We start from the raw sequence: 13167 nt of genomic DNA on the forward strand, positions 1-13167 counted from the left end.
ACCAACCTTCAGGATACCCCAGCTATAGTCGAAAAGAGATGTACTCTCCCCATTTAAGCCCTGGCCAAACTGCAAATCCACGAAGTAAATTTCATTATTTGAAGCCACTCAATTTCAAGTGAATATGTTTTATATCCCTAATAACTAGAACATCTGGTGCTTTTGCTTGTTGATTTGAAGGAATATTTTAATTTGTTCTACATGTTAATCAATATTATTGATGTCTTTAACCAATCTTTTGTCTATATGCTTTTAAATATAAGTCTTCATTTTTAGGTTATCAAAATATCAAGTATTAGCTGAATAAGAGTGGATACTATTATTTCTGTGTTCTTCTCAATTAAATAGGGAGGTGTTACTACTTAGCTCATAGATTTGCTATGATAATTAAATGAATGAGTATAAGGCAGCAGTCACTGAAGGCTTAGATCTGTAATCCTAGATCCAGTCTCAGGCAGGAAAGTTCTTTAGAACCCAGTGTGCAAAATAACCATTAAAAAGCATGGCTAGAGACCAGGCTCTAATTGGTAGAGCACAAACTGAACAAGCTAATTTGAGTGAGACCCTGGCTGGGTGCCTATAGCTCATGCTTGTAATCTGACTACTCAGGAGGCTGAGATCTGAGGATCATGGTTTGAAACCATCCCAGGTGGGAAAGTCTATGAGATTCTTATCTCCAATTAACTACCAAAAAGCTAGAAATGGAGCTGTGGTTCAAGTAGTAGAGCATTAACCTTGAGCAAAAAGACTCAGAGACAACTGAGTTCAAGCCCCAGGACTGGCACAAAAAAATAAATAAAAGTAAAAAATAAAAATAAAAATGATTTCCTGTGTAAAATACCAGTAGTGTTGTATTCTAGAAACCCTGGCTTACCTCCTCATAGCTCTAAGGAAAAAAAAATACCTCTTTAGTTTGGATTTGCTGCATGGAGGCATAAAACACTAGAAAAAGAAGAAGTGTAAGTCATTACAGAATCCTATTTTATTATTTTAAAAGGTAGGTGTCTTACCAAAACAAATTTATGCTTAATAATGTATGATCAACTTCTTTATACTATTCCTCATAAATTTCTTATTGTCACATAATAATGTTCTCAGTTTTCTATCCAAGAAACAAGAGACTAGGACTCTGTATATGTATTAGCTCCTTGTATCCTTTTGAGCTTAGAAAATAAACTACTGAGTCCTGATCCTTCACTTTTTAAGATAAATGAATAGTGCTTATAGATTTTTCCCTTATGAAATTAATGCTACACAAACTTTTTTTTTTTTTTTTGGAGTCCTGGGGCCTGAACTCTGGGCCTAGGCGCTGTCCCTCAGCTCTTTGCTCTTCAGCTCAAGGCTAGCACTCTACCACTTGAGCCACAGCACTACTTCTGGCTTTTTCTGCTTATGTGGTGCTAAGGAATCAAACCCAGGGCCTCATGCATGCAAGGCAAGCACTCTACCATTGAGCCACCCGATCAGCTCCTAAACAAACATTATCTAAAGAACTGAAATTCTTTTCTTTGTGTTTTGTTTTGTTTTGCTGTTTTTGTAATTAATAAGATTTTTTTATTGTGAAAATACCATACAGATGGGTTACAATTACATGATCAAGGTAATGAGTACATTTCTTATCAAGCATTGTTGCCTCCTCCTTTGTTTCCCCTTACCAGCCCTCCCTCCCATCCCTCACCACCCCCCCATCCCTCACCATCCCCCCCCACTCCAGCCAAAGTATTAAAGTTCGTTTTTTGACATAACGTCTTGTACATCTCATTGTTGCAATGGGTCCACCTGTATCCCTATTTAAACAATTTTTTTTTCCCTTCTTCTCCCCAAATTATACCAACATCAAATACAGTGAAAACGGTTATACTGTGGGAGTGAGACATACAAAGCAACAAAGAAATCATCTTATAAGTACGTTAGAAACAAGACTTGGAAAAAATTATATTAAGTGAAGTAAGCCAGGCCCAAAGAAACATAGGTCCCATGGTTTCCCTTATTTGCAATAACTAGTATATGTCTGAGACAAGCAGAAAAGGTCAGATAAGTTGATGTTAGGGAAATGAACCCTAAGATATGTATTCAAATTTTTTTTTCTTTCATGTGATTGTTTCTAACACATTTATAAGATTATTTCTTTGCTGCTTTGTATGTCCCTCCCCCACAGTATAACCCCTGCTTTCACTGTATTTGATGTCGGTATAATTTGTGGAGGGGAAGGGGAAAAACAAATCGTTTAAATAGGGATACAGGTGGACCCATTACAACAATGAGAAGTACAAGTCGTTATGTGGAAAATGAACTTTACAACTTTGGTGTTGGGGGCGGGGAGGATTGGGTGGGGGGCGGGGGGAGAATGGGAAGGGATGGGAAGGGGAAACAAAGGAGGAGGCTACAATGCTTGATAAGAAATGTACTCATTATCTTGCCCATGTAATTGTAACCCCTCTGTACAGTATTTTCACACACACAAAAAAGAGAAACAATAGCAAGCAAGAAACACTATTTAAGTCCTTATCTTGGGGTTCATTTTGTCTAACATCATCTTATCTGACCTTTTCTGCTTGTCTCAGACATATACTAGTTATTGCAAATAAGGGAAACCATGGGACTTATGTTTCTTTGGGCCTGGCTTATTTCACTTAATATAATTTTTTCCAAGCCTTTCCATTTCCTAACAAATGGGGCAATGTCATTCTTTCTGATGGAGGCATTGAATTCCATTGTGTATATATACCACATTTTCTTGATCCATTCATCTATTGAGGGGCATCTGGGTTGGTTCCATATCTTAGCTATGATAAATAATGCTGCAATAAACATAGTTGTGCTGGTAGTATGGTCTTGTGTGTGATCATTTGGGTAAATGTCCAAAGGTGGGATTGCTGGGTCATAGGGGAGCTCTATGTAGAGTCTTCTGAGGAAACTCCACACGACTTTCCAAAATGGTTGAACAAGTTTACACTCCCACCAACGATGCAGTAGGGTTCCCTTCTGTCCACATCCCCTCCGGCATCTTGATTTTAGCCATTCTAACTGGGGTGAGGTGGTATCTCAGTATTGTTTTGATTTGCATTTCTTTTATGGCTAGGGAGGTTGAGCATTTCTTCATGTGTTTATTGGCTATCCTTCTTTCCTCTTCAGAAGAATTGAAATTCTTGACTCTGTTAACAGTCTGATTTCATTCTGTTAGGACAGTCATTAATTGGCTCAGCCTGGTGAGGAGTCTGACAAGCCTTTGAAGGCTTTATACTTAACACAGTTCCTATTTATTCAACATAAGCTGTTTGCCCAAGCCATGTGAGGTGCTAGTAATGGAGAAAATAAACATGACCCTAGTCTAGTGTGGAAGATGGAGACATCATAACTGATAACAAGTGTGGTACCTGTCATAAAAGGGGGTAGAAAACAGGGACATTTAATGGAATCCTAGGGGAGCTGTAAAACCAAGGAAGCGATGTTAAAGTTCATCTCCAGAAGGATGATTTAGGTAGCAGCTTATAAACATGAGTTGAAGGAATGAATGCAGTTGAACAATAAACTTTTAAAGAGTATCTTTGTTAAAGCTGGTCTCAATTTATAGTGTGCCTTATGGTTGTAGGGTTTAAACTCCATAGGTAGAAACCCACTCACTTGTATGAATATCTGACTCTGTCCAAGTTTAGGTAACATTTTAGGTTTAATCAAAATTCATTCACATAGGGCTGGGAAGGTGGCTCAGTGGTAGAGTGCTTGCCTGGCATGCATGAGGCCCGGGTTTGATTTCTCAGCATCACACAAGCAGAAAAAGTAGGAAATGGCACTGTGGCTCAAGTGGTAGAGCGCTAGCCTTGAGCTGAAGAGCTGAGGGACAGCGCCCAGGCCCAGAGTTCAAGCCCCACGACTGACCCCCCCCAAATTTATTCATACTATAAAATATTCCTTGAAAAGTATTATAACCTGGCAAAATAACTAATTATGTACTCATCTTCTGCCTTTCAATTTCTTCAAATATTAAGGATCTTACATTTTCCTTCTAATAGGCTTCTTAAAACACTTATTATAGTTAGCATAAATTAGAACTAACACAATCCTATTTTTAATAGCTTTCTTTCAAAGTCTGTTGATGTGCCAGTTGGTATGAATCACCCTAAATGTCCTCCCTCATGGGTAAGACCCATCTGTCAAGATCTAAAAAACGATATTTCCTGCTTATGGGAGACATCCATGTGGAGCCGCGTGCCCTGCCAAGGAACATGCCACTGGAGCTGCATGCTAATAGGCCAGCATCCTGAAATCTCATTTACCAGGATTTTCAAATAAAATACAGATCATCTGGACCAAATAATAGTAATGAAAAGCAATTCTCGTAGTCTGACCTACAAATGAGCTTGGTCACAAGCGTAGGATTGTGAGATGTAACAAGTACAAATTATTTTTTAGTTTACATATGTCCTGTTCATGGTATATACTTATACTAAATGCTGTTGTTTTTCTTAACCTTTGTGAAAACTGTTACCCGTGAAGTATTGTGTGAAGTTAGAAACGTTTTGCTTGTTTTTGTTTGGTCTTTTCCCACATGCTATTTCTTCACTGATGCCTTGCTTGATCATGCTGTTTCAACATAGGTAGCCCTATGTACTTTAGTTATTCATTGACTTTCCTTATACAAAGTAAGCTCCATGAATTTATTCAGGACAGTATAGCTGTTGAAGTCATCTCTCCATCCACCCATTTTGTGGATTATTGTAGTTAGAAGCATAGACTCCAGCGACTTATGGAGATTCCATAGACTCATGGACTTGAGTTTTAATTTTGCCTTACAAAGCATCTGCGGTGATATCAGATGAGTTGTATCCTTTTTCTCTACCTCAGTTTCCTCCACTGTGAAATGAATACAAGAATAGAACCTTTTTGGTCAGACGTATGATGAAAAAGACAACGCTCACAGACTCTCTACCTAGAACAATGCCAGGAACACTGTAAGTCTTGCTTTTATGATTTGTTAAGCAGACCTAGAGCAATGCATGCAATTATTCTCCACTTCTGAGGCAAGGCCTTCCTGAATACAGCACTCATTGTTCACTCTAACAGCCTGATTGATAGGAATTGGCACTGTTCCTAGCTTTGTATTCTCCTATTTTTGACTGGCTCTTTCCTCACTCTCAAGTATTTTATTCACATGTATGCATGGATCAATACTCTGTGGAACACTTGGAGGTTACTGACATATCTAGAATTATTTCTCTGTGTAGTTCTCTGATTCACAGTACTCTTCCAGCCAATAAAGCACACCTTAGATTTTAGTTAATCTCTTCAATTCAGGAAGTCTTTTGTACTCTTGTTGGATTATATCCTGTTCTACTATCTAGGAGATTTCTGGTTATCTCTCTTATTTATTTTCTTGATGGAGACTCAAAGAAGACCTACTTCTTGTACTTGGTTGATGTGCATCTTGTCTTGTCTTCCCTATTCAAAAGCCTCCCTTTCCCTCTCTCTATTTATTAAAGGATCCATTCTTTGGTTTGCCCTGTTTCAGCTAACCAAAATTCCACATTTCTCTCTCCTGTGTTTCTTGCAAATCATAAATGAACTTAGAAGACTAAGCCTAGGATCTATATCACTTTATCATGTGCTTTAATAGCATTTCATATCTAAGGTAATTATAATTAAATTCCTGAAAAAGCCACCAAAGGGAATTTTTGTAAGGCTATTGACTAGAGGTTCATGATAACCTCCCTTAGGTCATTCAGCTATGACAAAGATAGAAGATTAATTTAACAAATAAATAAGTACAGGAGAAGAGATAGCCCAGGACATTTAAAAATGATCTGAACTTAAGTCCTGAGCTGAGTGCCCTAAAAAGGACATAGAAAGAAAAACTGGAGATGGTTGCATTGAGGCTGGACTGTGAATTTAATTTCAGGTTTTATCCTAATTTACACACTCATAAAAATGAAATAGGTCATTATCAAGTGCTTAATTTTCAATGTAAGCCATTAAAATGTATACACATAGAATAAAGCTTGGACTTGTAGTTAGAACTTTTATTCCAGTCCCAAGTGATCTGGCGTCCATAGGCTAGGAGTGGAAAAAATACTTTTATCCTTCTTTCCTTGCTTGCTTGCTTGCTTGCTTGCTTGCTTGCTTGCTTGCTTGCTTGCTTGCTTGCTTCCTTCCTTCCTTCCTTCCTTCTTTCCTTCCTTCCTTCTTTCACTCAATAATTCATTACTACATATAGTTAATCAATAACTTAGATTTATACACATATTTGAATGGGTGACAATCATAGGAATACAGTGGCACATGGAATTCTGGAGGTCTTATACATACAGGTAAAAAAAAAAAAACCAGAACAATATCAGAGGCCTATCGAAATTGCAGTGGCAGTCCAAAGAGTGGAGTGGCTTTATCTACCATGCAAACTCATGGATCATGAGCTGTTCGCCACTTTTAAATTTTACTACTAGAAGCACGTATGAACCCTGTCTTAACAAAAGAGAAAAAACATTAAAAGTGTACCTGTTGTAGATGTTATATAAGGCATTTTATATTCCTAACATTGTTTATTTTTCATTCTGGCATTTAACTTATAAAAGAGGGGGGATTTTTAGGGGATGCTGGTGGCTCACGCCTGTAATCCTAGCTACTCAGGAGGCTGAGATCTGAGGATCACAGTTTGAAGCCAGGCCAGGCAGAAAAGTGAGACTCTTATCTCCAATAAACTACTCAAAAAAGCCAGAAGTGGTGCTCTGGTAGAGTGCTTGCTTTGAGCACAAAGAGATTCAGGGACAGTACCTGACATCTGAGATCAAGCCCCAGGATGGGCACACAAAAATAAAACAAAACAAAACAAAAAACAAGAAGGGGATTTCTTTTCTTTGAGCCAATTAATTCTCCTAAACTTTGGACATAACTGAATAATCAACAATTCAATTCAACCTGACAATATCTATCTTGAATTAGTTATCATATACCTTGAATTCAAAGCAGAAGAGAAAGCACTTATGTCCCAGTAGGGAATTCTAGAGGGAGAGATGTTGTCTGTTTTTGAGGGAGGGTTGGTCTTTTTGTCCTAATCAGGCCTTCCGCTAAGACTCACCCCTCAATTTGCTTCACTTAGTTTACCAGTTCAAATGTTAATGTCACACAGAAACAACCTTAGGGCATATCAGGAATAATGTTTAACCAACTCTCTGGGCATATAAAATTGACACAGAGAATTGATACATAAAATTAGCTATCACAGTTAGACACAATCTTTTACCATCATTGACCTCTCATCACTTCCCTCTGTTATGTTGGACCTGACATCATGCCCACTGCAGAATTTATAACTCTTGATCTATTGGAGTGGCAAAGGTGATTTAATGTATGGAGGCCATCAGCCTTCCCAGCTACCCCTTGGCCTTTGATGAACCCACATCCTCTAAGTGAGCTGACTGTAATCCTTATCAAGGGGGTCACTATTTTAATTATGGCATCACATTATACGTTTTATGATTAACCTTGAGATTTTTATTTTACATGTCACAGGAGTCATGATTCCATAATTGGTGAAGTGCTGGTGGCAAATCATTTCCTCTCAAATTCAATCACATGAAAGAAATAAGTCTTAGTCTCTGGAGAGTATATAGGTATAGGTTTTTTTAAAAAAAATGAGTATGATTAGGATTGCTACTAGCATTTCAGTTTCAGAGAATGAACTGGCCTAAGAAATTCCAAAATCTAAAAAGGTAAGCATAAAGAAAAAAATCATGTCTGTATTTAGAAATCAATTCACTGAGTGGATCCTAGAGGATTGCCCCTGATTGAGTTAATTCAAAACACATAATTATAGTGCAAGTGAATCATAAACTAAACTATCTGTAAAAGCTGATGAGTTTATAAGGTAATAACTAGAGAAGTGTAGTTTTGAAAGACCTTTGACAAAAAATCTGCATAGAAAAGAACAGACAGTAGGTAAAAATTATATCTCTGCCTCTAAAAGAAAGCCACAACTGTTTGTTTTGTTCCAAAAATTAAAAGCTGAGATTATAAGACAAATGTTCATAAATATAATATGCTCACTATTCATATTTGGTTTTATTTTCAAGAACAAAATCCATCAGAATTTGAAGTGGTAGTTCTTGAAGTAGATCAAATTTAATGGCCATTTTCCCCCTTGCCATTTAATGTTTGGGTAACAAAATTCTATTAGCTGTGTCAAAATGGACACCACATTGGAATGTGCTTCTGTGGGGCAGTGACTGCAGGGATATGTTACTAGGAATTACATGTTCATTCCTATCTTCAAGGTCTAAGAAGTAACAGTGTGTTTTTATTTTTCACTGTCCTCTGAGGTCATATTTCCCTTTGGTCTATTCTGTATATGCTCTCATGTCTTATAAGCTGTCATCAATAATTATATTGCTTGGGTATATACTCCCTATGTAAAAAGGAAGCCACAAGAAGGCTGTTAAAAAAAAACACTATGTGTAGGATGCCAATCACTTTTAAGGCAAGATGGTTATGAGAAGGTCATTGTGTGGTGAGCCCCATTCTTCAGGACCCCACTCTTCACTAGTTTTTTTTTTTTTAATGAAGTAGTAGTTCTACTCTATCGATTGCCTGAACAGGCCTTAGTTTAAAAATTGTGTGATTTTATTTGCATATTATATTCTTACCATCTCAGCTATTATCTTTTTTTTTTTTTTTATCTCACAAGATTTTTTTATTATCATACATTATTACCAGGGAAGTCCACGATGGCATTTCCACACATGTATATAATGCATTAGGACCTTGCCTCCTCCATCACTCTCCCTGACCCCTGCCTCTTCCTAAAATAATTTCAACAGGGTTCACTGCTTTATTTTCATATATACAAACCAACTGCTTTGACCATATACATCAGCTATTATCTTTTTAGTGAATTCTATTGTTTGTAAACAATAAAGAAGATTTGACACTTCAGAGTCGTAGTTCAAGCTTTGCTTTTCATTGACCTTATTTTAGACAGGTATCTTGACCTGCATGGATTTTAGGTTACTTATCTGTGATGTGTAACTCTATGATTCTAAGTGAAATTCATAAGACAGTGAAAAGCTAGGTTTCTATTGTAGATACTCCTCTAGTATGTCATTCACTCTAACCTTTTTTTTTTTTAATGTCCTTCTTCAACCTTCCCCTTCAACTTTAAGCTTCATGTAAAACCGGAGATTCCCATTCCTTCTGTGACCATAGCCCCATCCTCCTTCCCCATATGCCCTCCATTAGCCCATTCTCCTGATACATTTCCATCGTGCCAAACAGTTCCAAGGCTCAGTCTTTTTGAAGTTTACTTTAAACTTCTTGGTAAATAGAGAGTTTTTTAACTTCTTGGAATCTCCATAAAACTTTGTCAGATATGTTCATTGCACAAAATGCAATCTTCAGTGTACATAAGACCCTTAGGAGCAAGGCCCATCTCTACTTCTGAATCCTAATTTCTTAGAAGTCCAGAAGATTGCTAGTTCCTTTTGGTGTGTCTCCCTCTTCTTCAAACCCCATGAAGGAAAAAGTGGAAAAATGCCTTTGGCCATGGAAGAATTTGTTTAAATAAAAATCTCATTTCTGGGGCTGGGAAGGTGGCTCAGTGGTAGAGTGCTTGCCTTGCATTCATAAAGCCCTGGGTTTGATTCCTCAGCACCATATAAGCAAAAAAAAAAAAGCTGGAAGTGGTGCTGTGGCTCAAGTGGTAGAGCGCTAGCCTTGAGCTGAAGAGCTGAGGGGCAGCGCCCAGGCCCAGAGTTCAGGCCCCACGACCGGACCCCCCCCCCCAAAAAAAAAATCTCATTTCTTCAGTGAGCAGAAATGAGAATAGCCAGGGAGAAAATGTGAGATTGAAAGAAACCCAGAAGTTTCTCTTCCTTGACTTCCCAAGAGATTCAGGAAGAAGAAAATAAAGATTGAGATCCACACTTGCGACCAGATGGAAGCCAGGTGGCAGTTCTAGGGTGACTTTCAATAGGTTAAAGTGACATTCAGATTTATTGGGAAATCCACAAAACTAGAGCAGGTCAGGCTGAACTCTTGCAAAGTCATGAATTCTATATTTGTTCTCTCCTCTTCCTCTTCATGAGTTTAATTATAAATGATTCCTCATTCCCTTGGGCTCTGTTTTCTTTACTCAAATTTGTGCCCATGACACAAAAATAACGAATGGTAAAATTTCCCCAATTAGGTTATAAAAAGAAAGAAAAAACCCAAGACTGTTCAAAATGAACAAAGTGAACAAAAATAACAAAATGAACCCCTTAATGCTGCCTAGTTATTTCCAGATGGGAATTTTATAAATCTCATTTTTTTCTCAAACAGTGAAATGGGTTAAAATACCAGTAAATTAACACTCATGTATTCTAATTAAGAGAGGAAACTCACACACACACACACACACACACACACACACACACACACGTATATATGTATACATACACACCCACACACTCACACATTTGGATCACTTATCTAGTGACCCAAGATGGATAGGACTTCTCTCTGAAAATGTTTGATTTCTCTTCCAAGTTTGGGAGCAAGTGAGTGGGGGCAGGAAAACCCGAGGCTGAAATCAAAATAATTATGTTAGGGCCTGGATGCATAAAAGGCAGAGACAGCAAACAATTTCTAGAAGAGAAATCACACTGTATCTGGCTTGGCCACTGGTGATCTTGTATAATAGCAACATCACTCACACATAACTTTGTTTTAGTGGCTAATATTGAGAAAAATTGTTGCTTGCAATATGATACACAGGGCTGTCAAATTCGCACATCCATGCCCTTTGGTGTGAAAATGATTTTGTTTTTAGAGTATCAATTCAGCAGCGCAAAGCCCATAAATTTGTATTAGGACTATGAGGGTCACATTATATCACAAGAAGGATGTGGAACCTTGTTACTGTGAAAATGCAGACAGTCTTCTAAAATCCTTGTCTAGGTTCAGCTTAGGAGTCAGTGGGAATTTTCTAGATATCACTGTGAGATATAGACTATATAAACTATGTGTTGGAAAGGTGAGATTTTAATGATAAAAGCAATTGGCCAAGCTCTTAAAAATGACAATGAGTCTTAATTGCTTCCATTTGACAATTTAATAGTCTTAGGAAACAGTTGATTTGGACTAAACTAGATAAACTGAGGTCAGACTTTTCTCAGGTAGAGAAATGGATTCATGCTTGCAAAGAGAATGATGGCCCAGGTGCTTGTGGTCTTGCTACCAGCTTCTCAGGAGATAATAACTCTCAGCTACTTAGGAGGCTGAGATCTGAGGATCACGATTCAAAGACAGCTGAGACGAAAAGCCTATGAGACTCTATCTCCAATTAACCATAAAACAGCTGGAAGTGGAGATGTGACCCAAGTGGTAGAGCACCAGCCTTAAGCAAAAAATGCCAAGGTAGAATGAAAGGCCCTGAGTTCAACAAATGTTGCCTTTTTTTTTTTTTTTTTTCTAATGGAGACATTTGCAAATAAAGTAAGAAAGACAAACCAAAACCAATCATTTCATTTCCAAGTAGAACTAAAGTGTCAACACCAATGTCAATAAAAAGTCACTGGGCATCAGGTGTCTTTGTGGTTGCAGGTTTTGAACTGAGTGAGCAAACCAGGAGCAGCAAGCAGAGCAGATGAGAAGTAATGATTGCTTGGCACTTAGCCTCTAGAGTGTGCAGAGTGTGGGAAAACAGCTATCTCTTTAAAAGGATCCAGCAGGAGGGTATTGACATGAAACTCCCAATTCTCTGCCCTGAAGGTGGAGTAGAATGCTGTCTTCCCGGGCTTCTCCTCATTTTCCTCACTATTAAGTCACCACAGACAGAGGGAGGGCTGGGTGCTCTTGTCCATATTGCAGCTGAACTTAATAAAAACTGATTTTGAAATGCAACTTGGAAAATGGGTAGAATCTACAACACAATTGTTCTGGGACCAGAAAACATATTTCAGACCAGGAGTCTTGTTCCTAAAGCAAGACAAAATCATCAGAGTCATGGCATACTATTCTCACCCAAGAGCTGGAGGACTGAGAAAGAGCTTGGCATGTTAAACCCTTCTTACCTTGACCTCCTGACTTGCTCTTAAAGGACAGGCCCAGAGTTCTTGTAGATCTGGCTGCGTGTCTATGACCATATCTGGTGTGTGTTGATTACTGCAGAGCTGTGGATCAAACCTAGGCTGACCATATCTGGGAGTCCTTCTAAGGACTGCTATCTCTCTTTTCTCCTATTGGGGATGCCCATGGATGCAAGCAAAGCCTTTGTCCACACACGTTCTTGGCCATACTGGATGCAGATCTAGCCCATTTGCTACTTGGAATCTGTCTTCAACTTGGTACATGACATGTCTGATAAGGCTGAGGTTTGGTCTGGGAAGGAAAAATTGAAGCTGAGCAGCTGTGTTGCCATACATGTACCATGTGCATGTGCAGCAATGGCTGTTGGCTGTAGCAAGTAGGCACTGTTTTGATTAGGGCATCCTAAAAGCAGTGTAAGAATCCCAAGTCCACAGAATGGTGAGACAAAGGACAAGGAGAGAACCAATGTAACCACGATATTCATAAAACAATATGTTGGAAATGATCTATGCAACTTGGGGGGAGGATGGGAGCAGAGGGAAAATAGTAGAAAAATGAGGGAAGGGGTTACAAGTTTGATGAGAAATATACGTATACCTTACTTATGTAACTGTAACCCCTTTGTACATCACCTTGACAAAAAAATAAAAAAAAAATAATGAAAAACGAATTCCAAGTCCCTTCTAACACTTCCATGATGATTTATCCATGTATCTGCAATATGTCCTCAAGTTCGTTTTAGGAAAAGAGTACCAAAGTTCCCCACTGCCAAACTCCTTTTATTTCAGTTGAAAGTGATTAAAGATATTTCATTGAACCAGAAAACTTAAAGTCAGGACTGCTTTTATTGTAGCAGCAATGAAATCTATCCCATAGAGACTTTAGGCACATACGAAAAGAATTTGTGGCCCTCTCATTAACCCATTTTCCTTTTGCCTAACTCAAGTCTCCCACACATAAACAAAATAGCATGAATGTGGCAGAAAATGCAATTGAAGGAGCAAAAGACCTCACTGTAAGAAAACAGACCTCTCTGGTTTAATGACTGGGCAAGAGTTTACAAGGCAGTCTCTGTTGGAGAAAGACCAGACACTTGTTTCTTCCAATGTT

This window comes from Dipodomys spectabilis, unplaced genomic scaffold (assembly GCF_019054845.1).
Source record: "Dipodomys spectabilis isolate Male_0828 unplaced genomic scaffold, ASM1905484v1 ptg000092l, whole genome shotgun sequence".
Lineage (NCBI taxonomy): Eukaryota > Metazoa > Chordata > Mammalia > Rodentia > Heteromyidae > Dipodomys > Dipodomys spectabilis.